At 49.9% G+C, this 15,249-nt stretch overlaps 1 pseudogene; it reads left to right on the forward strand.

Moving 5' to 3' along the window:
* Window positions 1-14,502: 14,502 nt before the first annotated feature.
* LOC140217870 (U2 spliceosomal RNA) lies at window positions 14,503-14,682 on the forward strand (annotated as a pseudogene).
* Window positions 14,683-15,249: the final 567 nt, after the last annotated feature.

Consider the following 15,249-nt stretch of genomic DNA (forward strand, 5'->3'; position numbering starts at 1 on the left):
GAAGAGCTAACCAGCTGGAACTTGTTCAAAGAAAAGCTGTCCGACGTTTTTAGCAATCTAACCGGTCGACAAATAGCCGCCAAGCTACAACTCGCCACGCGTGCCCAAACTGCTACCGAGACGTATGTCTCCTACATTGAGGATGTCCTAGCCCTCTGTCATAAAAGCGACACGTCCATACCAGAGGTGGACAAGGTTGGGCACATTTTGAAAGGCATCACGGACGATACATTTAACCTTCTGGTCTTTAGAAACGTGTCGGCCGTCGATGTCATCATGAAGGAATGCCGCCGCTTCGAGCAGGCGAACAGTCGCCGTATATACAATCAGTTTACACGGCTTCCAAATACTGCACCCACCTCTTCCTGTACCGACCCCACCGATCAATCTAGCTCTCCAGCACCAAGCAAAAACGTGACCCGAATTATACGCTGCGAACTCGAAGCAGCGTTTCTTGCCTCGCCTCAACAGACGTCGTGGAACAACACTGCTGAGACGATATCGCTCATCCATTCTATGTTTCGCCAGGAAATCGCTAATCTGAGTCTTCGCAGCGCCTGCTCCTTGAGTCGGCCTGACACCCGCCCTGTTCATATGGCTCGGTCCTATCGCAGTCCACTTCCCAGCGTCCGTTATTCCTACACTACCAGGAATCTGTCGGACTGGCTTACACCTGGCCACAGGCCAATCTGTTTCTGCTGCGGTCAAATCGGTCACGTTTCCCATCACTGCCGGAGCCGTTGGCGGTCCCCTCCTAAAGCTCCTTCCGGAATTCAAGTTCGCCCCGAAGTTCCTCACCCCGTCGCTTCTACGACGATTCCGACGCCACTACCTCGACTCGCCGCTATGCTCGCTCGCGCTCGCCTCAACGTCGCCAGCCACGTCCGCTCCAGCTTCACCGCTCGCTGTCGCCGACCTACCCAGGACCGTCCCAGCAGGAAAACTAGACAATGCGGCACCTCGAGGTGGTGCTACAATGTCGCATTCACCGCAGAATCCTCCTTTGATGCTGTTTATTAGAAATAACCTCCTTGACGTCCAAGTTGGTGGCACACCTGTCACAGCCGTCATAGATACTAGAGCACACATATCGATTATGAACAGCCGCCTACGCCGCCATTTCAAGGAAATTGTTACGCCTGCCGTAACTCGGTTCGTACGAATCGCCGACGGTAGCACGGTGACCGTTGTCGGAATGTGTACTGCCCGTATGAGCCTTTCCGGCCGCCATATTGTCGTCCTTTTCACTGTGCTTGAGCAATGCCCCCATGACCTCATTCTAGGCCTAGACTTCCTCTCCGCCCATTCAGCGCTCATCGATTGTTCCTCAAGTACTGTGCGTCTTGACCGGCCTCTACTGGACGTTCCTCCGACACTACGCGAAATTCACGTAAGACCGAGTGATTTTGTTCATGTTCCACCACAGGTCTTGACATACATCGAAATGTCGCCTTCTGTGCCAGTTCCCGATGGCTCCCATAACTGCCATCGTTCTCACCCACAGCGTTACTGTCCCACATACAATACAGAGGGTCACAAACGATCGCCCGCTGTGGTGAATTTCGGGCTCGCTAAGCAAATTCTGCATAAGGATACCACCCTGGCTACAATCAGTGCTTTAGAAGTTAGTTGCGTTGGCACGTTTGCCGTCGACGCTTCCTGTGAGCGGAACTACTCCATTACCGAGTGCGAATGTTTGGCCGTTGTGTGGGCAGTGGCGAAATTTCGCCCCTATTTATACGGCAGGCCCTTTTCTGTTGTAACGGATCACCAGGCCCTCTGTTGGCTTTCGTCCTTTAAAGATCCCACAGGGAGGCTTGGCCGATCGGCTTTGTGGCTTCAAGAGTATTCCTATTTGGTGTTGTATATGTCTGGTCGCCTACAAAAAAACGTCAACTGTTTGTCCCGTTACCCTGTACACACGCCCGCCGACGCCGCCATGGACGCTTCCGCAAGTGTTCTTTCCATTTCCCAGCTTTTGGACATGGCCAAGGAGCAATGCCATGGCACTACATTGAGGACCCTCATTGCCCAAATGGAATCTGCTCCTACTTATCCATCGTTAAGGTGGTTCGTTCTCAACGACGGGATATTGTATCGACATAGTTTTCATCCTGACGGTCCTCCCCTTCTCGTTGTCATTCCTTAACACCTCCGCTCAACCATGCTTCAGGAGCTTCATGACGCCCCAACTGCCTGACACCTTGGCTTTGCTCGCACTTATGACCGCGTGCGCCGCCGCTTCTACTGGCCAGGCCTCGGACGCTGCGTACGGCGCTATGTAGCTGCTTGCAAGCCCTGTCAACATCGCCAAAAGCCAACGCTTCCCGCCGGGTACTTACAGCCGATCGACATTCCACCTGAGCTGTTCTTTCGCGTAGGTTTGGATTCCTTGGCCTTTTCCCAGAGTCCAGCTCCGGCAACAGGTGGGTCGCTGTCGCTACTGATTACGCGACGTGCTATGCCATCACTCGGGCACTTCCCACGAGCTGCGCAACCGAAGTCACAAATTTCCTACTCCGGAATATCATTTTAGTACATGGCGCCCCGCGACAGCTCCTTAGTGACCGCGGCCGCACTTTCCTCTCCCAAGTCACCGCCGATATCCTACGCTCATGTTCTACCAAGCGCGAACTGACCACCTCCTATCATCCCCAGACCACCGGTCTTACTGAGCGACTTAGTCGGACTATTACTGACATGCTATCGAAATACGTTTCACCCGACCACAAGGACTGCGATGTGGCGCTGCCCTACGTCACGTTCGCCTATAATTCATCACGCCACAATACTGTTGGGTATTCCCCCTTTTACTTACTCTTCGGTCGTGACCCAGTATTACCATTGGACGCTTTCCTCCCCTTGATACAGGATCCGAGGGCCGAGTATGCCCGCGACGCCATCGCCCACGCAGGCCATGCGCGCCAGCTTGCCCATACTCGTCTGTTGGCATCGCAGGAATCTCAATGACACGCTTACAATCGCCGCCATCGTGACACATATTTTTCACCAGGCTCTCTCGTGCTACTTTTGTTCCCTTGCCGCCGAGTGGGGCTCTCTGAGAAACTCCTCCCGTGCTATAAAGGCCCTTACCGTATCCTACGTCAAGTGACCAATGTCACGAGATAATCCTCGAGAACCCCGTCAGGCCACGCGGTTCCACATCACCTGACGTCGTGCACGTCTCTCGGCTTAATTAAGCCGTACTGTGCATTACCGACGGTCCCGTCTGAAGCACCGGGACGGTGATTTTTCGGCTGGGGTCGTGTTACGGTGGAAAAGAGGACAAGGTCGTCGATGGTAAAGATGACGAAGTGGCAACAGCCTCTCGGGATTCTCGGCTGCTGTTATATATGCCTTGTAAATACGTCTTGTAAATAGTTTTATACCCGTGACAATATATATTGCAACGACGGAAGCTGTAGTAGACTCCGGTTCATACTTCACACTAGGGAAGATTCGAACACACAGACGGATATACACTTGATTACTTGCAGAAGGCGTTTTTCCGTTACGCCTACCTTTCCTTCACATGAAATTCCACATGCTTACGCTTCAGTCCTGCTTCCGAACTTCCTAATAAGCTTCCTGCGTCAGCTTATTAGGAAGCTTGTTCGCGATGAAATTAAAAACCTCATGACTCCCACAGTGGAACCGTCAGTGACATCTGTCGCTGAATTCATACGTAAAGAAATTAGGGAAGCTTTTCCATATCCCAACTTTAGCCAAGGGCACGAGCCCCAAGAACTACACCGCCACTGTCAGTCGCCTACCACCAGTTATTCCGATAACACCGTACCCCCAGCTTCCACTGCGGCATTGTGGTCACCCTAGAGAGAGCCTGAGGCGTTCAAATTAAAAAAAAACGGACGTGTAGAGCACTGTAGATTGGCGGTCCCTCTGCTTCAATTGTGCTGGTGTCTGCTATATTTCCAGCTATGGATATTGCGATGCACCCTTTCGCCCTCTTCGCCAATGGTTTGACAGCGGACGCGACGACTACTACTTGGCACGCCACGACGCTTTTCAAGCGGCTCCAGCAACCCACTCTCAGTTAGAGAATCACCGAGCCAATGACGAAGAGACCCTGCCAAATGACCCGACCGACTTGGGCCTTCACTCATACTTTCCGTCTACTGCGCTTTCGTCTCGACTAACACACCACCCTTTCCCTTACCTTAGAGGATGGAGCGCACCTAGTCCACGTCACAGAGGCTAAAGGGGGCGATCTCTCTGAATAAGATTTCGAGCATCAGGATAATAAAATTCCCGCGTTACTCTCCCTGAAGGACGCTATGAAGCCGACAATCCTTATCCCCGATGAAATTGAGAGCGCGGACTTGATTGATTAAAGGGCAGCAAGGGTCAGTTTTTGTTGGCGCTGGTGCACACTTTTCCATAATAAAGTCTAAATTTCGGAGTGCAGGTGACCAGTTTCTGATGCGATCAGAATGCTATACGGCAACAGTCAACATAGAAGATTCTTCTTTCCTCGCTACTTTCATCGTCTTCCAAGCGCACTCTGACGACTTGATTATCGCAATAAAATATTTGACGGAATATGGGGCAGTCAACGACATCAAAGATCCTTTGTTTCTATATTAATAAAGCCAAGATCCAGATCATTGCTTGGAATGGCTAAACAACTCATTACGCATCCATGAAGACAAACTTGTCAGCTCACCTGGGTCATGCACCCTCGTTTCTTTGGCATGCGATGCACCGTTCCATGTGGAAGGAGTTCAAAACAAAATAACCGGCGATGGGACCGAATGAGCCAACAAGTCACCAGCTTGCAGCAATGGTGCACCGTCGACGAGCTTGGCCACAGAACAGCCAAGGCCGCGACAAAGGGCGGCGCGTAGGCCAAGAAGCACCATAGGAATGGGGTCTACCCAGTGCGTCTACGTATGGCGGTTACTGTGACGGTCAGGCAAGCGAGGCACGAGCGGGCCCACTGGCGAACAGCGGTGTGAATGCTTGGCCAGACGTACCACTCTGTAACGAGGCGCGGCGGGGCTCCGATTCTGGGATGGGAGATGTCACTAAGGTATTGGAAAACCGTATGACGAAAGGTCGAAATGTGGCCGGAATAAAAGGGCGAAATGCAGCCGCTGACATGTCGCACCAGAGCGAGCCAAGCAAAAATCGGTGAAGAACGGATTGCAGATGGAGGGAACGGGGGTGTTCATGCAGCGCTTGCAACTCAGGGTTTTTCATCTGCGCCCGAGTTAGACGTTCCCAATACACAGCAGGTGTACAAGTACCGAGGGAGGTGATGCGTGAAAGTGCGTCAGCTGTCTCGTTTTCCGTGTCTTTGATGTGTCGTATATCCGTTGTCAACTCCAATATATAAACCATTTGACGAAGTTCACGTGCGACGTACTTGGAAGAGTTCGTACGGAAGACGTACACGAGAGGCTTATGATGGGGGGGTTAAAACGTCAAATGGCTGGCCCTCCAAGAAATGCCAGATGTGCTGGATGGTGTAGTAGATGGCGAGCAGCTAACGCCCAAAAACACTGTAGAGAGTCTCGGCAGGCTGGAGATTCCGGGAGAAGAAACCCAGTGGGCGCCCGTCAGAGTCAATTTTCTGTTGAAGAACAGCGTGGATTGCCACGCTGCAAGCATCCACCATTACGCGAGAGGGCGCGTTAGTCCTCGGGTGGATGAGAAACATTAAATCACCGACGGCTTGTTTCGTGGCCCTGAAAGTAGCTTGATCTATGAGAGACCAGGAAATAGCGTTTGAGGAGCTAATAATTTTGCGAAGAAGGTGAGTCAGTTGTTGTAGAATCTCGGCGCAGGGCGCAATAAAGCGACGTGAGAAATTCACTATGCCCGGGACGTCGTGCAGCTGGCGTAGGCTAGGGACTGCTGCAATGTTTCTCACGGCAACGGACGAATTTCCAGGGCCGAATTTTGCCGGCCCAGTAACTTTAGCTCTCAAAACCCGAAGACCCATTTCCCGGGCTTGATAACCATGACAAATTGTTCAAATCGTTGAAGAAGTTCCCAGAGGCGGCGCTCATGATCTTGTGGAGTGGAACTCGCCACAACCATGTCGTCGATGTAGGCAAATATAGCAGGCAGGCTATGCGCTCAATCGGCAATGAATCATTGGAAGGTTTGAGCTGCTTTGCCTAGCCCAATGACATGCGCGCATATTGAAACAGACCGAACGGTGTAGCAATGACCGTCCTCGGTATATCGGCAAGCTCAAGGGCGATATGGTGACACGGCACCAGAAGGACCACTTTACTAAAAATCTTGCATTCTTCCAAGTGGCCTGTGCTTTCTTGGATGTGGTGAAAGGGATAGCAATTTAGACCGTGTGAGCATTGAGTGCCCGGCAGTGACCGCATGGGTGCGAGTCGCCCGGTTCTTTCTTGGGCACCAAATGGAATGGTGTGGCACAAGTGCTGGTAGAAGGACGAATAATGTCCATCTGGAGCATGTGATCGAATTCCCGTTTAGCAACAGCCAGACGCTCATGAAAGGGGTAGCGCAGGCGAGCTACAATGGGTGGACCCAGCGTGACAATGTGGTGGGTTACGGTGTGCTTGGGTTGTGAATTTAAATGGCAGCGCCTCCTTATCTCAGAAATACCTTCGACGATTCCAGCATACCGACATGGTGGAATCAGATTGCGGATGCCAGTGCGAGCTACGCCCGATAGAACGCCAGGGATGGAGAGGTGGTCAGGCGATCGCGACGCACGCTGCCGTCGAGGTCGACATGGTTCAATAAGTCGGAACCGAGGATTGGGTGATTGGCGTCTGCTATACTGAAGACGATTAAGACCCAGCAAAACGTGCGCCGCAGGCCAAGGTCGAGAGTGACAGACTGCAGACCACAGGTGGTGATGGAGGTAGAATTCGCTGCGCGTAGTGTAGGCCCAGGTGATACAGAAGTACGGTCACCCTTTGGGGACGGCAGTACGCTGATCTCGGCACACGCGTCTACTAGAAAGCGCTGGCATAAAATACGATCCATGAATAAGAAAAGGCGGCCGGGCTGTAAGGCGAAGCCACATGCCACCGTTGCATGGGGACTTGCACTGAAGTGTGGGGCGCTTAAGAATGCGATGCCAGGAAATAGGTGAGCTTCGTGGACTGCGCGAGCGGGGACCACTAGGAGAACACAAATGGCGGCTCGAATATGCGGAGGAGTCACGCTGATTAAGAGAAGACGTCCGTAGTTCGTCCATGCAAATGGTGAGCTGGTCGATCCCAGACTTAAGCGGGATATTAACGAGGACTCTGGTGTTGCAGAGAGGGCGCCGACCGACGGAAAGGTAGCGTTGTGAACTCGATCAGCGAGCTGGGCGAGGCGGTCGAGGATCAAGTCCTCCGCAGCAGCTAAGACAGGAAGGGTGATTTGTGGCAAGCCCTGCGGGAAGATCTCCCTCAACAGCATGTCATTCGAGTCTACATTGCTTGCGCCCAGGAGCTGCCACAAGTTGTTTAGCATTTGGTACTTGTGCCGTTCTCCAAGCTCTTCGCAGTTGAGCAGACGCTGGAGAAGCGTGCTCTCATACACCCGCTGGGGTGCAATCTAAAATACTGTGCTTAAGACGCTGATACGCGGCCTCGCCCAAAGGTGCAGCGATGACGTCCGCCACCTCTTGAGCCACCTCAGGATATAGGTTGCAAACTATGTGGCGAAACCGAAAAGTCCCCGAAGGGAGGTGGCGCAAATCTAAGATGGCTTCGACCTGGGTGAACCGAACTATTGGGTTCTTGCGCCAGAACGTGGGTAGGCGGAGCTTGAGAGTTGCGACGTCCCGTGAGTGCGGTGTAGCGGCAGGCGCAAGGTTGCCTGAGGGCGGTGGGTTGCTGGAGTCGGCGATCTTTTAGCCGGTAGTCACCACTGTCGGGAACGGAAGGGTCGCAGCAGAGAGGCAAATCAAGAGTGCCAGCAGCAGGCGTCTTGAACAGAACTGCCCGTACCGTGTGGCGCATCGAGCACGCGCTGCCCATCTTTATGTTCCTCGTCTATCAGAGCCAGCCCCAAGTCGCTTACCATCCCCGCGTTGCAGCGTCGGTGAGTGCTACAAGATTACCTGAAGAGAGGCACAACCCGAGCGGCACATACGCAGTGGTCCAAGTGAACGACAGAGAGATTATTTGAAGAGCAGCACACAGACCATGGGATACCTAGGCCGTGGTTCAAGTCAATGTCACAGAGATTAATTGAAGAACGGCACCTGCGCAGTGGCGCCAGTCAACGGCTGAAATTTTTGAAGAACGGCACAAACCGAGCGGTACATACGCAGTGGTTCTAGTTAAAGCTAATGAAATCATTAGAAAAGTGGCACAAACCGAGAAGCACCTGCGCAGTGGTTCAAGTGAACGCAATAGAGATTTGAAGAGCGGTACGTGCCCAATGCCGTATCACCAGTGGCCCATGTTCGCGTCAAAGCGGTTTGTTGAAGAGCGGCCCATATGCACACAATGCCACATACCCATTGATCTAAGTTTCCCCAGAATTTGGTTTTGCACCAAGTTGACTAAGAGCAGCCGCATGCGTTGCCCATTCGGGCATGGACTATCCAGTGATCCAACTTATTTGACATTCGACGGACGGACGGACGGACAGACGGACGGACGGACGGACGGACGGACGGACGGACGGACGGACTGACGGACGGACGGATGGATGGATGGATGGATGGATGGATGGATGGATGGATGGATGGATGGATGGATGGATGGATGGATGGATGGATGGATGGGACGGACGGACGGACGGACAGACGGATATGCAGTCAGCCCCAGCGAACTATGAGAAGTTCGATAAAATTAGAATCATATTAAAAGTATTTGGGGCCTTTTTCTGGATAAGTGCGGGGACCTGCGGCCTTGTCAAGCTGCAGTGCGACAGCTTTTTCTGTAGGCCTCCGGCATCGTGTATCTCGGATGCCAATTAAGGTATTACATATTACATTACATTACATAAGTTGGGTCATGGGTTAGTCGCGAGCGCTCAACTACCGACGTATGCTCTGTTCTACAAACTGCCGGAAAATTTACTTTTTGCAGGTGCTGTCATAGTGAACAAATAAACTCCTTCGCTTGGTTATATCAACTTGGCAATGTGGCCGAATGCGTTTGTTCTCCTGTTGCATTTTCTCGTGTTTGTCTATATGTCGTTCAGTTCCTGTTGTCTGTTTCCTATGTATGCGCCTATTCTCTGTTGTTTTTCTTGCAAATAGTGTACCTCTTTGCCTTTGAATCTCGTTTCCTTATCACACGTACGCTTGCCGTCAGCGCCTTCTCTAGCTTCTCGCCAAACATGCTTTGGCGCTGCCGATCTTAAAACACACGCATCGACATCCTCCATAAGGCTGTAGATAAAAAGAAAAATATTTCTTGCCTAACATTACCACGACGTTTGTTCGCTCATGCGCATAATTTTGTCAACTGTTGTCTTACGTGAGCGTATGAGCAATCCTTGCAGCCCATTGGCCGGAGTACACTGGAAAGTGAAGTATTAGGTAACTAGGCCGATTTGCTTCATCTCTTTTGTTGTACATCAGTTTGGCAAATACCTAGGGTAAAAAGAAAAAGTTACATCAACAAAACGGCAACATTTGTGAAACGAGTGCTTATGTGAAAGGCATCGAGAAATTAGCTTATACGCGAAAGTCAGTTGAGTCTGTACATTGTTTATGTAGCCTGCGCTTTTTCGTAAAACGGGAAACACAATAATCTCTTTCGAATGTGCGCTACCATATGTTAAAAGCTAATTTTAATTTTTGTTTCTTTCAAGAGCACAGCAGTCGTGAAACAAATGTTTTATGAACTAAGTCCCCCGGGTCATAAAAAGAACTGAGTTTTGTACGAATTAAATGCTTCGATTGGACGAAAGTGTTATCTGATGCACATTTTCAGTATTGCCTAGAATACATATAAGTTCTGGTGCATTTAGTCCCACATACAATTAGATGAATACAAACGTGTCAGACAGTGATTCTACGAAAAAAGCCCACAAAGTTTAAAAGCACTACAAAATTACCTCGCGAGCAAATTTGTTAACAAAAATATACGCTAAAGTGCGTGTGTGTGGTGGGGTTAGTGGGGAGAGGCGTCTTTGGTATAACTTCTACCGTAGTATTTTGGGTGCGCAAGTGACTCCATATTTGGCATCCGGAAATAGAACTTTCTACATCACGCTCAACAACAGAATCCCACAGTCACTAAGTCACCATGCGGGTAGTTCTCACTGCAGTGTTCTCCGTGTCACTGCTAAGAGTACATGGCTTAGCTCTCGACTGTAACTAATTCTTTCAGTATGCGATAATATGCTGCCATTACACAATGCACCTTACTATCACTAACTGGTTCTGAAGCCACTGCATCAACAAAGAGAGGTAATTCCGATTTCGAAATTGTGCAGAGAGCTTGACTTCACGTAAACGCACAAGGTCATAGAACCGCTGGCCTTTACTTTGGAGCATATTAAATTTGTTTTTCTTACATAATAACTAGGGCATCACTAAATGAGTGAAAATGCAGGGCACATCCTGAACGCGCTCGCCAGTGCATGCTCAAAATAACGATTGATAGCCATCCTAGCTTTGTTGCGTTCATGCTTTCACAGATAAAGCTGTCTAACGCGTCTTCTCCCAGTGCTGGGTAATCAGAGCGAGATCACGGAAAGATTCAAGCACAGAACCACGTTGCTACGATGGAAACTGTCTTTTCTAGTGAGGTTCAAAAGTCGTTGAGGTAGGTTGAGGTTTCCTTGCCAGTCCGGATGTTTGAATGTTCCAACTTTGAAGCATTGGTCACGCTTTGTCAATATCGCTTTCAATTTTTGTATCACCTTTTTAGGTATGCAGTTGGCTAAGTTCTTGGAAACTATTTCATCTTGTGTAGGTTTCAGTCATTTGGTTAACAAAACTAGACTTAATTCTTTTCACACAAACACAGACACATTTACTGCACATATGGATTCAGCCAACTGCGACACTGTGCACCTTTTGCTAACGTTATCATGATCACGCAGCACACACTTATTTAGCACATCTGTGCTGGTTGTAGTTTTCTTGGGCACTTTTGTCTTGCAATCACAAAATGCCAGAGTATTTCCCTAATTACTATTGTGGTTTCATGCGCCAAGCCCAAGATGTAATTTTGAGGGACGCCGTAGCGGGGTCAACGAATTAATTTCAGTCATCCGGGGTTTTTAAGCATACACCAAATTGACGGTACACGGTTGTTGTTGTTTTTTTCACTTCGCCTCGATTGAAATTCGGCGGTCATGGCCCGGATTTCATCCCGCGACCTCGTGCTTACCAGCGCAGCGCCTAAGTCACAGGCAACGACGGCAGGTAAAATGCAAGAGTACGCCTGCGAATAACGAGGACTGTGCGATACAGACCTGCAGGCCTCTAGCTGAATCTTTAGCAAACGTTTCCGCATCGCCTTCAGCGACTCTCAGAGGTGTGTTGACTTGCCCATAGTGATATATTCGCTGGTCCCACAGCGCGTCCAATTCCGTCTTGGTGCTATTATCAGCTGCCAGTGCTTCCATGGCTGTCAAGTTCCTGCACACACTAGTAAAAGATAGTAACACGCGTAATTGTACATCTATTTTTTGTGGAGAATGCATGTACACCAGTATGCACAAAAGAACTTTCTCCAAGATAATGGGCACATTCAAAAACATTCGGACGAACCTGCCTCTAACGCCACGATAACTGTTTATTGCGTTAAGGATGTGCAGTGCCACCTGCCATGCGTCTATATTACTAAGCCACACTAACGTGGCTAAAAATTGCCCACACTTGTTCTGTAGAAACTGTTGCAAAAAAATTACCGACGATTACGTTACTTCCTAATGCGAAATTTGAGCGCAGCAAATAAGCTGTTTCACCTTTTCGAGAGATTGAGGCAAAGAAATCGAGCAACACATGTATGCGCTATCACAGAATCTTTTTTTTATTTTTCACACGTATTCCTTTAACAAAGACTCCACTAACAGTTCTTGACAGTCATGAAGGAAGCTTTGTGGTCGGAGAAATAGACTGATATATGTTCGACTTGGTACACCAATGCTTGATTCTCAAAGACGAGATCTATACAAGTGCCTCGCGAGGTTGTCACAGCCGTGGGACGCGTTACGAGCGAGAGGAACGGGATGTTCTCCCGCATAAGTGTTAGGAAATTGCTGTTTGTCTTTATGTCAACATTAAAGTCCCATCGGTCGTCTCGCTCATGGCTCAGAAAGAACTGGCAGATAATTTCGCAGTGGCGAACGGCAGCGGCAATTTCGGCTCGGGCGGTGCACATATACAGATCCGCCGCCACCGATCTGGCTCTCTGATTGCCACCGCACAGGGCGAACAGCAGCGGCAATTTCGGCTCGGGCGGTGCACATATACAGATCCGCCGCCACCGATCTGGCTCTCTGATTGCCACCGCACAGGGGTTGCATTGGAGGAGGAGCGAAGAAAGGAATTAAGTTCGAGCCGGCGCTTTGACAACCGGAGACTCGCAGGAAGAGGGGGGAGGGGGGCGGCGTGTACACCCAGCGGCAAACGATGGGGGCAGAAGCGCGCGCAGCAAGCGGACAACACGATAAAGGGAGGAGGGAAGAGATAGCAGCGACTGACTGATGCCGCTGACGCCGATAGTGAGTCAACCCCAGCTGCGGAGTTGGTTTCAGGGACAACGCCGCCGATGCCGACACAAACAATAAGATACCCTCGCTTCCGCAGCGCTAAGAACCAGGTCTAGCCGTGGGAAGGTGGTCACGTATTCGTCGACGTGCCGGGGCCTACGTGAAATAACCGGCGCGTCGGCAACTGAAGAGCACCCTATCCGCCACACAAGAACAGGGGGGGGGGACCCTTTCCTCCTCTTTCTGCATGGCGGCGACGGTGTTCTATGCAGTCACGTTATCTTGACTCTCTAGCGGCGTCAGCGGCATCCAGCGGTATCAGTCGGTCGCTGCTAGCGCTGGGGGGATGAAAGGGGGGCGGAGCTGGTTACGAGGCCGACGACAACGCCGACGACGACGCGAAACCCAGGAACGGACGCCAAAGAGCTGCGCTCTAAAATAATTCTTACCAAGAAAGGATACAGTGATTAAACATTTAAATTAGAATGGTTGTGTTTTAGATGGAGTAACGCTGTGCTATTAACATGCATGTTTATTTATTTATTTATTTGCTTGTTTATTTATTTAATACAGATAATCTTAGGGCCCAAAGGCACTATAGAAAGGAGTCCGCTGGTTACAAACGCACGCAGTGAAATAACAGATAAAGCATTACAACGCATTTTCTAAGGCGATTATGAGTCGTTCTGCATCTGTAATAACAGCAATATAGGTGGAAAGCTGGTCTCATACGGTGTTTTTTCTTGGGACGAAAAAATAATGACATAAGTTTGTGGAACCCGATGGCAAGCTTCCTTTGGAAAAGTGATCGGTTCTAGCTGAAATGTAGCAAGGGGGTAGAAAAATAGATCGTCTTTCAATACTTGATTGTCGGGGTATATTTTATGAAAAAATTCAGGCTGAAGCATTTGTGGCAGAAGGCAAGGTCCAGTGAGTTTAATGTTCTCTTCATGGACCTGATGCTAGAACGACGGGAGTAATTAGACAAGATGAAACGCGCCACGCGATTGTGAACTGCTTCGAGGGCAAGGATAAGAGAGGTTTGACTGGGGTCCCATATGGCTCATGCACACAGTACTCTCGTTTTAAGCCAACGAAGGTTTTCTAAAGCATTCAACTAAAGGAGATGGTACAGTGGAAAACTTTAGACGCAAATAACGAAGCATCCGTTTCGCGTTGCTAGCAACATATTCAGTATGAATATTGCTATGAATAGAGATTAGACGTGATCTGAAGAAAAATGTTCAGTGCCATTCCAGTCTGTGAAGGCAGACGACCAGCGAAGCTGTGTATGTGGGCCCGTTAATTGCGAACTGCCCATTGCCCTGCATCAAACGCCGCATGCCCATAAATGGAAGGTGAGGTGCGACTAGTAGTTCCTCCACGACGGTGAGCCTTGGAGGATAAGGCGCTGGGGGGGGGGGGGGGGGGGTATACATACCCATGTATTGTTGCAAAACGCAGCACGACGCCTTTTACTAACGAATCCGTGGACGAAGAACAGACATGCACCTCACCTCACTCCGAGAGCACACACTGCTTCACCGTAGACAAGGCGATCGTGCGTTTGTCCACGTCCCGCAGTGCAGTAATGGTTGTGACGTCACACGAAAACAACAAGCGGTCACACACAACATAGGTCACCCAAAATTCGTTCCCCACAAACTCCCTCTGAAGACTGGCAATTGCTCCGATGAAGTGTTTCATGTTTGCGGCATCGGGGCCACATGAACGGTTTGCATTTCTTTCCACCTCGGGGTCCCGGCAGGCAGCACACTAACGTGACCGCCACCACGAGAGAGAGGAAGGAAAGGAAAGGAGATACGCAAGTGCTTGGAATGCCGACAAAGAGAGGGCGGTGCGAACGTGGAGATGGTCGACATGAGTCAAAGTGTAGGATCTCCTTTTCTCAGCTTTATATCTTATACGGGTTGTATTTGGACCCAAGATAATAAACTCATTTCTACAAGTTGGTGAAGCCTTTAAAGCTTGCTTCACCTACGCCACGGGAGGGCCCGTCATTGAACTACCTTCGGGATCTGCCCACGTATTAGGAGAAATTCTCTATCTACCCGGCTCGACCAACGAGCGCAATCTTTTCGGGACTGTGGCCATATACAGCTTCGCTGTAAAATTAAATTCTGAGATTTTACGTGCCGAGACCACAATATATGGTTATAAGGCACGCCGTAGTGGAGACCTCCGGGTTGATTTTGACCACCTGGTGTTCTTAAACGTGCACTCAGTGCACGGTACACCAGTGTTTTTGCGTTTAGCCTGCGTCTAAATGTGGCCACCATTGCCGGGATTCAATCCTGCAACTTCGGGTTTAGCAGCGCCACTCAATAGCCACTACACCAACACCGCGGGTTTGAGACGGGATGCGAATGCCGAGATATTTGTAACAGTCAGCGGGGGTTAAAGAAACATTGGTAAGGAAGTAAGTAGGCATACTTTGAGTAGAAGAACGTCTAGAGATACGCGTTCTTTTACATTTGGTTGTGTAAAATGTCATAAGGCAATTAGTGCACCAATCAACAACACTGTCGAGGCCACATTGAATTTTAAGGGAATCTGCATCGTTGGTAATTTTTTGGAAGATTACATAGCCATCTGCTA

The sequence above is a fragment of the Dermacentor andersoni genome, chromosome 4, assembly GCF_023375885.2.
Source record: "Dermacentor andersoni chromosome 4, qqDerAnde1_hic_scaffold, whole genome shotgun sequence".
Taxonomy (NCBI): Eukaryota; Metazoa; Arthropoda; class Arachnida; order Ixodida; family Ixodidae; genus Dermacentor; species Dermacentor andersoni.